This window comes from Eschscholzia californica, unplaced genomic scaffold, assembly GCF_041429995.1.
Source record: "Eschscholzia californica isolate CP2 unplaced genomic scaffold, dmEscCali1.0.p SCAF_6, whole genome shotgun sequence".
In the NCBI taxonomy this organism is placed as follows: domain Eukaryota; kingdom Viridiplantae; phylum Streptophyta; class Magnoliopsida; order Ranunculales; family Papaveraceae; genus Eschscholzia; species Eschscholzia californica.
The window spans coordinates 44,400,235-44,415,334 of record NW_028238483.1 but is presented as its reverse complement, the minus strand read 5'-3'; the positions used below and the strand labels follow the sequence as shown (position 1 = coordinate 44,415,334).

Below are 15,100 nucleotides of genomic sequence, written 5' to 3'. Positions count from 1 at the left end.
GCGTGTTTGGATGTAGTGTACTCGTTGACTAGTCAAGTGTCAACGCCATATGACGATTTTTTTTTTGTTTAGTGGTGATTACATATGGTAGGCTGAACTTTGAGTGGTTTAGGGGTGAGAGAAAAATGCTCACATGTTCAGTTAAGTCGGATGTGGTCTTTCGATGCCTGAATACGATAATGAGTATTAATACTCCCCCGACCCACTAGATTTAGTGGGTGTGTGTGATTAAAGGTTACACGAGGTCTCATCCCAACCTCGGAACAAAACACTCAGACATTTACCAACCATATCATCTCTCTTTATTTCGATTTAGAACTCTATTTATTAAATATGTATATGTTTTTACGCTAAACTATTTTGAATGTCAACATTGATTTATATTTAACACTGATTCAACATAAGATAATAACGATGACAATGTCATACTTCTGTTTAAAATAAAATAATTATAACATAACATTTTTACTAGATATTTTTATGTAGTATTTCGACCTGTAACTTGGTTTTTCATTATGCTCAATTGAAGTGCATAATATTCACAAAAGTGAACAATATAGATTACTAAAAGACAATTAACGAATTATAAATTAAAAGTGAAACGAAGGAAAAAAAAAAAAAAGTTAAACATTAAATCATAGATGATTTGGATTTAAGGGTTGAAAGCCTTCGAAGGTAAAGAGTTAGAATTTTAGGGATTTTGTTTGAAGATCATAGAAGGTACAAAAAAAAGAAAATGAGATTATAGTGAATCTAAGTTTAGAGTTCGAATGATATAATAAAGAGCAAGTCTAAAATGGGTGGGGTTGGGGAGCTAGGCTCCCGAACTCTAAATGTGACTGCTTGGGGTTTCCCATTTTTGAATTTTTTTTTTATCTCTTTCTTAAATTTTTTTTGAAATTCTCTCTAGATCTCTACTCTAATATCAAATTTAAATTTTATATTAATAATAACAGTTAAAAATTGAAATCAAAATCGCAAACACATACATCACACACATACATAATTTGGATTTTGGAGACCCTATTGAGAGCCCGAAAATGAAGTTGAAAAAATTTAGGAGCTCCCAAAATTGGGAGTGAGAGCCTCTACATTGAAATTGATCTATAAAAATTAATATCTTCTCGTGTTTTCCTCTACCTGTTGCCTTTTTTTTTAATGGACTACGACATACGTTTATCATTACATGACATTGATACATCATCAAGATGTGATTAGCATGATAACCGTTGAAGTTAAACTGATAATGAACGAGACCTAAAACCCAACAACATAATAAAGATCCTAAAGCCCAACAAATTTATTTTTTATTTATACTTTTAAAAACCCAAATTCAGTACCCATAGATCTACCTCTTATAAGAATTGAACCTATGACCTCCGGGATTTTGAAGTTTATATTAACACTATGAACTACTTTACATCGAGACATTAGTTACATGTTCGTAGGTTTTGTTCCCTACATTTATTTCTCTAACGGATCGACCTTTTCCCCTATAGGATGGTTGATTTAGTGTATGTCATTCACATAAAACTATCAACTTGTTCATGATATAATGTGTTGTCGTTGGACAATAGTCTTCATGTAGTCACATATAATGTGTTAAATATGCCGAAATTGTATATCAGGACAACAACTATTTCAATTTCGTAGTTTTCTATCCACGTTTCGTAAGAGGAACTTCTCTCGTCTTAGGGGCGGGGTTATGCCTATGTCAAGTTCAAATACATATGTACCATATGTACGGAAGACAACACCAATTAGTAGATTTTTTTTTATGGGTGTTTCATCATGTTTCTAGTAAAAACGGACTGCGTTCAAAGCACGCGTAATAGTGAAAATGGGTGCGCACTTGCACTTCCCTCTTTATAACGGTAATAAAGAAATGAGCTTAAAATTGGGGAAAAAATGTGAGGTAAAATCAAGAACGCGGGAGAAGGCAGGCAGGGAGTAAAGAACGACGACGGGAAATCAAGAACGCGGGAGACGGAAAAACCATGAACGAGACGGAAGAACGACGAACGAGACAAGAACGACAACGGCAGAACGAAACATTCCAACAAACAAAATCTCCCAGATTAGGGTTCCTGGTTTTCTTGGTTCTTTCTTTGAACAGAGTAATTACTGATCCTTTTTCATCTCCACTTAAGTAATTCTTAGGGTTTTTCTCTTCTGCACATATGCGGTAGTTGATGAACCTCCGAAATTACTAGGGTTTCTCGATTAGGATTTCTTGATAGGGTATTATCGACAGGGTTTTCAAGGAGTTTGGCCGAGTTCTGCTAGTTCGGTGCTTGTATCCAAACTCTTTGACGACGCGGTAGTTCATATGGAACTATTCGTCTTGGATTTTAAGTGTTTTTAAGGACTAATCACCTTCCTGTTAATATTAGTATTTTGCAAACTCTTGAATTTTCTAGGGTTCATATGGAACCATTCGTCTTGGATTATGAAACTGCTGCATCAATGTTTAGAGATCCCGGTTTTGATAGACCTAGGAGTTGTTAGATACTAATTTTACTAATAATTTGTTTCCCCTCTCTCCCTCTCTCTCTATATATATACCTCTCATGAACACTTCCTTATTACTACTGTGTTTTTGCAGGATAAACTGCGGACTATGCTATCAATTTTGCTGGAGAATTATGCTGGTGATGCTGTTGCTTCGCTCAAGTAAAACCCTAAATTTTGCTGTTCTTCCTGAACTTTTTGAAATTGTTGTTGTCGCGTTGGTTATTTGGTTTGTTTGATACCTTAGGCAGGGTTATTTAGGTTGTTTTATATTTGCTTTTTGATATTCGTGTTGCTTCATAGTCTTTACTGCCATAGGGAATTTCTGCATAGTATTTGATATTTGTGTGTATCTCTTTTTTGCTTGTTTCAATGGTGCATGCTTAATCTTCTAAGACTATTATTTAGGCCAACTAAAGCCATTAAGCGAATTTCCATATTTGTTTTACTTCCTCGTGCTTTTACAAGCGAAATTCTTTTTATCCTAGTTTATCATTTGTGCACTATTTTTTTCAACCAAAAATATATTTCTGACCTAATAGTGATAATTATGCCAACTAAAGCTATTAAGGGAGTTTCCACATTTGTTTTACTTGTTCATGCTTTTATAAGAAAAAATGTTCTAATATTAGTTTATTGAGTGTGCACAATTTCTGTACAAGTTTCTGCTTCCAAAATATATTTTTAGTTTCTAAATTAATAAATTTGATTGTCATAACATATTAATATATGTTTAAATTAGTTTTCAAAAAGAATATTTTTAAATTAAAACATAATTTACTGAAAACAATATTAACAAGCGCCAACATTTAGAAACTATATTATGAGGGTCAAATTTTTTACATTGGTACTGGTGTTTTTAGCTACTCGATAAATACTTAACCTATGGTGGTTTTGTGGTGCATATAGCAATCCATGATAGGTTGCGCGAGAAGTATTTATGGTAAAGCTATTGATGCTTGAACCAAGTGACATGTATTTATGTATTTTCCTGTTTCTAAAAAACAAGCTCCACAAAAGTATTTTGCAAGGGTCCAAATTTTCTCCATTGAGACTGTTACTCCTAGCTACTCAATAGATACTTAACTTACGATGGTTTTGTGGTGTATAAAGCCATATTATCCATGATAGGTTGCGCGAGAAGTATTTATAAGGTAGCTATTGATGCTTGAACAATGGATCATGTATTCTATATATGTTCTTGTTTTCTAATCAACCAACATCAACTACTTTTAATACATACTTTAAAAGAGGCCAAATTTTTTCAACAGGGACTGTTTATTTATAGCTACTCGATAGATACTTAACTTGTTGTGGTTTTGTGGTGTAAAAGCCATGTTATCCATAACAGGTTGCGCGAGAAGTATTTATAGGGAAGCTATTGATGCTTGAACATGTGTTTTTCATGTATATACCAGTTTTCTAATTAACGTAGACATGTCTTTGAGGTCTTGATCCTTAATAAATTGTTAAAATTAGTACGTATTTGGCTAGGGATTCATATACATGCTTAACCTGTTTGACTATCGTCGGTGATGTTTGCTTGGTATCTTCCATTTAAGTAAAACCTATTTCTTTGTGTTCTTCCCGAACTTTTTGAAATTGTTGTCATCTTTGTTATTTAGTTTGTTTGGTATCTTAGAAAGGGGTACTTAGATTGTTTTATAATTGATTTTTGATATTTATGTGTCTCTTCATAGTCGTGACTGCCATAGGGAACTTCATATAGTATTTGATATTTGTGTATCCCCTTTTTGTTGGGTTCAACGTGCATGCTTAATCTTTTTAAGACTATTGTAGGTGATAATTAGGCCAACTAAATCTAATAAACGAGTTTCCATATTTGTTTCACTTGTTCATGCTTTTAGAAGCAAAAATGTTTATATCTTAGTTTATTGGGTGTGCACTATTTTTGTACAGTCTTCTGCTTATAAAAATATATATGGTTTCTGAATTAATAATTTTGATTGTCATAGCATATTAATATATTTTTCGAATTTAAAACGTAATATGCTGAAAACAATATTAAGAAGCGCCAACGTTTAAAAACTATATTATGAGGGTCAAATTTCTACATCGGTACTGGTGTTTCTGGCTACTCGATAAATACTTAACCTATGGTGGTTTTGTGATGCATATAACAATCCATGATAGGTTGCGCGAGAAGTATTTATGGTAAAGCTATTGATGCTTGAACCAAGTGACATGAATTTGTGTATTTTCATGTTTCTAAAAAATCAGTTTTGAAAAAGTATCTTGCAAGGGCCCAAATTTTCTCTATTGGGACTGTTATTTCTAGCTACTCAATAGATATTTAACTTCTGGTGGTTTTGTGGTGTATAAAGCCATAAGATCTATGATAGGTTGCGCGAGAAGTATTTGTTGGGCAGCTATTGATGCTTGAACATTCATGTCATCTATATATTTTTTTGTTTTCTAATCAACTTTTTTAGCACATACTTTACAAGAGCCAACAATTTTCCGTCGGCGACTGTTTTTTATCGCTACTTGACACGAACTTAACTTGTTGTAGTGTAAAAGTCATTTTATCCATAACAGGTTGCGCGAGAAGTATTTATATGGAAGCTATTGATACTTGAACAGGTGTTTTTTATGTGCATACTAGTTTCTAATTAACGTTGACATCCCTTTGAGGTCTTAATCCTTAATGAATTGTTAAAATCAGTACGCCTTTGTCTAGGGGTTGTTCATATACATGCTTAATCTGTTTGACTATCGTCGGTGAAGTTTGCTTGGTGCCTTCCACTGAACGTTTTGCTGTTCTTCTTCTCGAACTTTTTGAAAGTGTTGTTGTCATCTTTGTTATTGAGTTTGTTTGGCACCTAAGGTAGGTTTACATAGATCTTTTTTTATATTTGGTTTTTGATATTTATTTCACTTCTTAGTCTTGACTGTCGTAGAGGATTTCTGTATAGTATTTGATATTTGTGTGTATCTCCTTTTTGTTGGGTTAAATATGCATGTCTCTTGAGACTATTGTAGGCCAACTAAAGGTATTAAGCAAGTTTCCATATTTGTTTTACTTACTCATGCTTTAAAAAGCAAAACTGTTTATATCTTAGTTTATTGAGTGTGCACTATTTTTGTACAATTTTCTGCTTACATAATATATTTTTTGTTTCTAAATTAATAATTTTGATTGTCATAAGTCATAACATATTAATATATTTACGAATTTAAAACATTATTTGCTGAAAACAGTATTAACATGTGCCAACTTTGAAAAACTATATTATGAGGGCCAAAATTTCTACATTGGTAATGGTGTTTCTAGCTACTCTATAAATACTTAACTTATGGTGGTTTTGTGGTGCATATAGCCATCCATGATAGGTTGCGCGAGAAGTATTTATGGTAAAGCTATTGATGCTTGAACCAAGTGACATGTATTTATGTATTTTCCTGTTTCTGAAAAACTAGTTTCGAAAAAGTATTTTGCAATGGCCCAAATTTTCTCCATTGGGGCTGTTATTTCTAGCTACTCAATAGATACTTAACTTATGGTGGTTTTGTGGTGTATAAAGCCATAAGATCCATGATAGGTTGCGCGAGAAGTATTTAGTGGGAATCTATTAATGCTTCAACAATGGGTCATGTATTCTATACATTTTCTTGGTTTAATCAACTAACATCAAATTTCAACACATACTTTACAACAGCCCAAAAATTTTTCGCCGGAAACTTTATTTATTTATTTTTGAATCATTAGAATTAATAAGAAAGGTATGTTACATTATGTTGCATAATGCTATCCTCCCAGTTGAAAACAAAATCGAAGAAAGAAACTGACATGACAGATTTCATTCTCTTACTCCAAAGGAATAACATTCCTTTGACTTCATCCTCCTTTATAGCTGCTCGATAGATACTTAACTTGTTGTGGTTTTGTGGTGTACAAAGTCATGTTATCCATGACAGGTTGCGCGAGAAGTATTTATAGGGGACGCATTGATGCTTGAACATGTGCTTTTCATGTATATACTAGTTTTCTAATTAACCTTGATATCCGTATGAGGTCTTAATGCTTAATGAATTGTTAAAATGAGTACGTCCTTGTCAAGGGGTTCATATACATGCTTAATATGTTAGACTATCGTCGGTGTAGTTCGCTTGGTACCTTCCACTGAAATAAAACCCTGCGTTTTGCTGTTCTTCATCCCAAACTTTTTGAAATTGATGTTGTCATCTTTGTTATTTAGTTTGTTTGGTACCTTAGACATGGTTACTTAGATCGTTTTCTATTTGGTTTTTGATATTTATGTGTCTCTTCATAGTATTGACTGCCATAGGGAATTAATGTATAGTATTTGATATTTGTGTACCTCCTTTTTGTTGGGTTCAATATGCATGCTTAATCTTTTAAGACTATTGTAGGTTTTTTTGAAAAAAGTAAGACTATTGTAGGTGACGATTAGGACAACCAAAGCTAGTAAACGAGTTTCCATATTTGTTTTACTTTTTTTTTTACGAGATCATATTTGTTTTACTTGTTCATGCTTTTAGAAGCAAAAAGTGTTTATATCTTAGTTTATTGAGTGTGCTCTATTTTTGTACAATTTTCTGTCTCCAAACTATATTTCTTGTTTCTGAATTAATAATTTTGATTGTCATAACATATTACTATATTTTTCGAATTTAAAACATAATTTGCTGGAAACAATATTAACAAGCATCAACTTTTAAAACTACATTATGAGGCCAAAATTTCTGCATTTGTACTGGTATTTCTAGCTACTCGATAAATACTTAACCTATGGTGGTTTTGTGGTGCATATTCCAATCCATGATAGGTTGCACGAGAAGTATTTATGGTAAAGCTATTGATGCTTGAACCAAGTGACATGTATTTATGTATTTTCCTGTTTCTAAAAAACAAGCTCCACAAAAGTATTTTGCAAGGGTCCAAATTTTCTCCATTGAGACTGTTACTCCTAGCTACTCAATAGATACTTAACTTATGATGGTTTTGTGGTGTATAAAGCCAAATTATCCATGATAGGTTGCGCGAGAAGTATTTATAAGGTAGCTATTGATGCTTGAACAATGGATCATGTATTCTATATATATGTTCTTGTTTTCTAATCAACCAACATCAACTTTTAACACACACTTTAAAAGAGGCCAATTTTTTTTAACAGGTACTGTTTATTTATAGCTACTCGATATATACTTAACTTGTTGTGGTTTTGTGGTGTAAAAGCCATGTTATATCCATAACAGGTTGCGCGAGAAGTATTTATAGGGAAGCTATTGATGCTTGAACATGCGTTGTTCATTCATTTTCTCTTTCCTCATTTACGAATTGTTAAAGGCAGTATCTCCGTGTCTAGGGGTTCATATACATGCTTAATATGTTAAGACTATCGTTGGTGAAGTTTCTTTGTACCTTCTACTGAAGTAAAACCCTACATTTTGCTGTTCTTCTTCCTGAACTTTTTGAAATTGCTGTTGTCATGTTTGTTATATAGTTTGTTTGGTACCTTAGGCAGGGTAACTTAGATCGTCTCTTCATGTTCTTCACTGCCATAGGGAATTTCTGCACAGTATTTGATATTTGTGTGCATCTCCTTTTCGTTGGGTTCAATATGCATGCTTAATCTTTTAACTTTCAAGACTACTATTGGTGATAATTAGGCCAACTAAAGCTATCAAGGGAGTTTCCTCATTTGTTTTCTTGTTCATGCTTTTACAAGCAAAAATGTTTGCATCTTAGTTTATTGAATGTGCTCTATTTTGTTCAATTTTCTACTTACAAAATATATTTCTGGTTTCTGAATTAATATTTTTGATTGTTATCACATGTTCATATATTTTTCGAATTTAAAACATTATTTGAAAACAACATTACAAGCGCCAACTTATAAAAACTATATTATGAGAGCCAAAATTTCTATATTAGTATTGGTGTTTCTAGCTACTTGATAAATACTTAACCTATGGTTGTTTTGTGGTGCATATAGCCATCGATGACAGGTTGCGCGAGAAGTGTTTATAGGGAAGGTATTGAATGCTTTAACATCCGTTTTTCATGTATTTACTAGTTTTCCAGTTGACCTTGATCTCCCTAGGAGATCTTAATCCTTTGAATAGTTAAAATCAGTACCTCCTTGTCTAGGGATTCGATATGTACGCTTAATTTGTTAAGATTATCGTAGGTGAAGTTTCGGCCTAGTGAAGATAGTAATTATATATCAGTTTTGTAGTTATGTCCTGTTTCCATATTTGTTTTGGTTGGACATGCTCTTACAAAACATACCTGATCATAGTATCTTATTATTGTGTTTAGGCTCTAAAACTCAAAAGGGGGAACATCTAAAAACGAAACAAGATGTTTTGATGGAATGAAGAACAAGGAATACAGAATATCAGAAAAACATTTTAGAATTTACTTCCTCTGCAAATGAAAACAAAATCTTGGTCTTCGGACATGTTTTTTTTTTTAATTATAAAGTGTACAATTTTTCTTGGGGTACGTTTTTTCACGAAAACAATTAATGTCTCTGAAATCATGTAGTGGCTTCTCGAGAAATGCAATAGATATAGAGTAAGAGATAAATGTGACATAATTTCTGATGCGGACCTTTTTTGGTACATATATGCATCTGCACCCTAAAAATGTAGATTTTGTTTCTACGTATTAGTTTAATTCTTGTAGTGCGTGGTCTTACAGGCAACCGATTTAAAATAATTAACATTTCAGAATTAAATCAAAATATATCCTAATATAATAGGATAAGAACTTTCATAATCATGTACCCATTTTTTATATGGTTGATGAACTTTCTTGTTTTTCATGGTTTTTCGTTTGGGCATTTGGTTCATGATTAATGCAACGAACTGTGGAGAAGCGGAGCTGGAGTGAGATGTCCAAATGACAAGGTTTGTCGTAACCCATTCTTTTATTGTGTATGTAATATATATACACACAACGGAGATGAAATTGCATGTCTCTATCCTAGGCTTGTGTCCGATATTAGATAAACATTACAGTGACGACGGAATTGAGTATCTGTTTCCGTTGAGTTCAATTTCATCATACCAGAGTAGCCGATTGCACGCCTAATGTGTACCATGTTACGCCCAAACTATTAATGCAAGCACATCTCTCTTACTCGCTAACATTGATCTAAATTACTGTCATTACCCACTTATGTCAATATTTGTTTCTTTATGAAATCTCAAATCTTTGAAAATGGGTAATGCTTAAGTACTATGTTTGAGTTGCCACTTAAAACCAATTTTTGTATGGTTTATATGTGTTTGGGCCGATGACGAGATATCTTAATACTCTCGATTAAAGTTTCTTGGCTAATTTTATGGAATAGTTATGGGTCATTACTTAAAATATTACTTTGTAAATAGTAAATGTATAGATATTCTTTAGTTCATCCTGTAAATGGTCGTAAGCTTGAAGATGACCTTGCCAATAGTAATCTTACGAGTTAATAACACCATTGGTGTTGCTGAAGTGAAACTCAATTTTACATGGAAGGATTTATTCATAAGTTGATATGATCTTAAATATTCTTCAATGCTGCATTTAGTTGTTGTACACTCACCATAGCTCTAGTTTCCCAAGCCATTAAACTTCACCAACAATGTGACATGTACTATATGGAACTAGTTCATAAACTTAGTCCGAGTAAGATGGTTTGTACACACACACATGATATAGGATTACCGGCTTATCGGGTGTACGAGACTTGTGGTTTGGTGCTTCAAGATTAAAAAAAGTATGATGTCTCTGGAATTCATGAGTTAGTAGCAGCCTGTACTTGTAAAAGTTTCACAATAATGTGTCACTCTAGTCTCATCCCCACAAATTGGTTAAATTTCTTTAAATTTTCCTCCCATATTCGCCTTCTGCAAGGAGGTCAGTTTTTTGGTTGAATCTGTAATAATGTACGCTTTGCAAATCAAATCTAGTTGGCCTCTGGCACAGATTACTCGCCAAACTACTAGTTTTCCATTTGCAATTGTGCTACATAGATTTATAAGTTTCGAAATCAACAGTGAGTAACTAAAGTAGTCCAGATTCTCCAGAACTTTGGTCACGTTGAACAAAATTTAGGGGAACTATAGTCATGGTAATTTTAGGAGCAATCAAACATGAGTACATGATATCATGAAAACCCTAGCCTGTGTTAGAGCGTTGACCTCAAGTGCAGCATATATTGACCCAGTATGTTAGGATATTTAAGACATAACAGAACCTTGAACTGACACCCTAAATCACTTTGTATTATGCCGAAGAAGATAAATAACAATTGATTTGTGACTCAGTTGTCATTAGCTTCAAGTTTGCATCAAATACATACTAAGAACTAGGAAACAATATCTTAGGTTTTAATGTCTTTTTAATCCCTTTCATTTAATTATATTATATTTTATAAAATTGGTGTGTGGGTGTAATTCAAGTAAATTTTGATGGGTAGCTTATTCAAAGGGACTTTTAATCTTTACAGGACAAAAGTTTGAATCCATGGCTATCTTGACTCTTGAGGACTTAAACTGGTACAATAGAAAGCTTACCCCAACTAGTGACTGAGTTACTCAAGCTTACAAGACATATATGATCTCAGCTGATTTATGTCTGGTATGTCACAGCATTATTTTATTTTACTCTTCAAGTATCTAGAATATGGCATTTAATTGATGTTGGAGTAGCTTGTCAAAGAGAAACTTCGACAACGTGTAATATATGATTTTACATCGACACGTTAACATGTGATACGAATTAAAGTTAGGATCGATCCTTCTATTCCCACCAATCTGTTTATGATCAACCCTAACTCTAGATTCTTTTACGTGGCCCCTCTTTCGGCTTGGCTTGTCGTAAAAGCGGGTAAATACAAAAATTACCATGATAAAGTAGTTGAGGGTTCTGTTGCATATACTAAGTAGAAGTGTGAAACCCAAGTAGGCGGCGTAGAGTGGTGGATACCTAATTTGGGTAGAGTTCTTATAAATATCATTACTATGTGAGAACTCCTTAACTAACTAGTCTTCTCATTATTAGAAATTAAAAAACTAAAAAATGTAGAGTACTTAAATATATGCTGATTCTTACTCTTAAGTTACCGAGTGCTCTCACTATCTAATAAAATAAATAATGAATGGTTGAAACTCTGAGACTAGAAGATAGTGAAAGCTAATTGTCTTAAATGTATTGGTTGGGGTTCCTAAATTGTGGGTCCTCGTTAGTTTTGTGATTGAATGAATATTGGCAGTGTTCAAATATTCACTGCTTTCAGTATTTTGATAAGGCAGTGTGCTTTTTCAAAGTAAAGTTTGAAATTTGACTCGAGTTATAATGACTGTTTTTATCTGAATTTTGACTGGAGTTGGAACGTTTGGTTTATTTGAATGACTGATTTAGGTATGTTTCAGTTGGAAGTAGACAAGTCAGACATAACCATAGTGATGTCTCCACTCTCTAAAGTAAGTGTTAAAATAAATATGAAGTTGTTATAAATAAGAAAATCGTACAATATTTGAAGTTTCTGTTAAGTATTATTGATAATCTTTTGTAGTTAATGCAGTCAGTACCCATTTCTCTTTCTCTTTTTTATCTTTATGATTATATCTATATACTCAAATTTTAGCTTAATCTGTTGTAATTAGCGAAATATGTTATGAAAAAAAAAATTTGAATTTTAAAATAACATATATTAAGAGAAAAAGTTATATATGATATTAACAAACTTACTTTGAACTGTAGGACGTTAAAAATCTAATATCTGAAAATTCTCTATACAAATCAGCATGTATCCAACTAACCATGATGGTTGTATCCAGTCTCAAGGGGACATTTCAAGACATTGAGTCCTTGAGACAATTACAAGGGCCTAGATTTTCTCCATTAGGGCTGGTGTTTCTAGCTACTCGATAGATACTTAAATTATGGTGGTTTTGTGGTGTATAAAGTCATATTATCCATGATAGGTTGCGTGAGAAGTGTTTATAGGGCAGCTATTGATAATGCTTGAACAGTGGGTCATCTGTTATATATAGTTTTTTGTTTCCTAATCAACAAACATCAACTTTTAACGTTCACTTTACGAGGGCCCAAATGTTTTCCAGTGAGAACTGTTATTTGTAGGTTGTAGCTATTCGATAGAAACTTAATCTGTGTTTTTGTGGTGTACAAAGCCAAATTATCCATGACAGGTTGCGCGAGAAATATTTTGTAGTGAAGTTATTAATGCTTGAACATGCGTGGTTCATGCATTTTCTCTTTCTCATTAACGAATTGTTAAAGTCAATACCTCCTTGTCTAGGTGTTCATATACATGCTTAATATGTTAAGACTGTAAGTTTGTTTGGTACTTTATACTAAAGTAAAACCCTACATTCTTCTTCCCGAACATTTTGAAATTGATGTTGTCATGTTTTATTGACTTTGTTTGGTACCTTAGGCAGGGTTACTTAGATTGTCTCTTCATGTTCTTCACTGTCATAGGGAAAATTTCTGCATAGTATTTGATACTTGTGTGCATCTCCTTTTTGTTGAATTCAACATGCATGCTTAATCTTTTAAGACTGTTATTGGTGATAATTAGGCCAACTAAAGGAGTTCTATATTTGTTTTACTTGTTCATGCTTTTACAAGCAAAAATGTTTGTTTTAGTTTATTGGGTGTTTTATTTTTGTACAATTTTCTGCTTACAATATATATTTCTGGTTTCTGAATTAATATTCGATTGTTATAACATAATAATACATAGTTTCCCAATTGGATAGCAACCAATAAATACACTTATAAACAGAATGTCTCAGTGGGACTGCTTTTTGATAAGTAAATCTCGCCGGCTCAAGAGTCGACCAACAATTGCTGAGAAAGGAATGTCTCGAGCAAGCTGTTAGATCATAACAAAATATCTAAACAAGAGCTGTTTCGATTGCTACCAACTCAATCCATAAGGAAAACATGACTTACATCCTCCCACGTAATTTGAGCTCGTAGAAGAAGGAAGAACTTCGAAATAGGGTTTGCAACGCCCCTGGAGGCTTCATACCAACTTCGATCTCCTTAAATGCCTAAGGAGAGAATAACGTCAAATAGTCATTAAGAAATAAAGAAAAACAACATTTGCATCTTGCTCTATGTTTATGCTTAAATCGATATGAAATCGGAAGTGATAAGAAGTCCATAATTTCAAAGATTTGTACCAGCGTACGGGTTCTAGCAAGTTCAATTGGAATAGCATAAACACAAGCTAGCGAAGGGACATATGGTGTCAAGGAAGTAGAATTTCGGGATGTGAATTCCTGCCCTGTTCACAGTTTTAAAATGGAATTGATAATCAGTGCATCATCAAATTGGGGAACATAAGAACAGGACAAACCTAATGATATGTTAGGGAAAGTAGAACAAAATAACTTATAGTTGGTACGGCCAGTGCTAGAGCTGCATTTATACTTCTCCAGAGATAGAAACTCCCTCCTGCACAAAACCTCTTCAGTAAGTTATATAAACTAACGAGATCAATAGCCGAAGATAAGGTGTTCCTTTATAGAACTTCAAATTTAGAAGTGCATCACCTGTCGAATTATTTTGTTGTTGAAGACATCCAGTGTTCCTTTATACCGGAAGCAACCAGAGGGGCAAACTGCTTCAGCACCTAAACTCTCAGCACGTGCACATGATGGAGAACATCTCAAATCAGAAAAAATCTGGACAAAAAAGAAGCTCAAAAGTCAGAAGAATCTGAACCTAAGAAATCATGCTTGTAAAGAGTAAGTTGAGTTTATACTTCAGATACTGGTGTAGGAGCTTGCATTCTACTTTGCTACAAACTGACACTTTGATGTTAGTTGCATTGTGGCATAAACCTTGTCTCTATGAAATACACAAACCAACAAAGATGGCAAAGTTTTTCTAATTGGAAATGGAGAGTAAAAGAGAATTAAGTGAAACGAGAAACCCAAATTGGCCAGGCGATACTCATGTTTTGCCACCCATTGTGGAGAGGCAGGGTTCGGATTCTTTGGTGGAGAGGTTTTTGTCCTCTTTAAAAACCATACCAACCTTGGAAAAAAGAAAAGGAAAGATGTGAAATGTTTGCAGACATACCGCATTTGTTCCTAGAGATGCCAGCCGAGAACATATACTTTCCGCTGGATAAGAACATGGAACTCCAGCAGCCTGTGCTTGCAATCTTGTCTGAAGTATCGATAGAGGGACAAGGAAAGGTAGATACAACTCACCAATCAGATTCCAACGAAAGCTAATTAAAACTTGTGACATTATGCTATTGAACAACCAAAAATAGAGAAAGATTAATACATACGAAATTAAAACAACCAAGAAAACCTAAAGATTTACTTTTGATCAGGCAGTTGCAAGTTTTACATCTCAAAATCAAACACTGTGATGAGGTGATTATCAAATAGTTTCGTAAAACCCATAATAGATTACAACTACTACCAAGCAACTGAGGAAGTTTAATTGGAAAAGGATTAAGACATAATGCACGACTCAAATTGAAAAATCCTAAGACCCAAGTCCACGAGTATGGGTTTTCTTCGTAGTGAATGCTCCACAAGCCTACCCAGATTGGTTCAA

The 15,100-nt window shown here is 33.5% G+C and overlaps 2 long non-coding RNA genes across 2 annotated transcripts; one reads left to right on the top strand and one right to left on the bottom strand.

Annotated features, from left to right (window-relative positions):
• Positions 1-1,899: 1,899 nt before the first annotated feature.
• Positions 1,900-12,180, top strand: LOC147535486 (uncharacterized). Its single transcript, XR_015227291.1, has 6 exons — positions 1,900-2,117; positions 2,606-2,673; positions 8,493-9,202; positions 9,264-9,411; positions 10,998-11,128; positions 11,912-12,180. It is a non-coding gene; the product is annotated as an uncharacterized LOC147535486 (long non-coding RNA).
• A 1,017-nt stretch (positions 12,181-13,197) lies between these two features.
• Positions 13,198-14,848, bottom strand: LOC147535485 (uncharacterized). Its single transcript, XR_015227292.1, has 2 exons — positions 13,705-14,848; positions 13,198-13,572 (listed from the first exon to the last, which is right to left on the bottom strand). It is a non-coding gene; the product is annotated as an uncharacterized LOC147535485 (long non-coding RNA).
• Between the last annotated feature and the right edge of the window lie 252 nt (positions 14,849-15,100).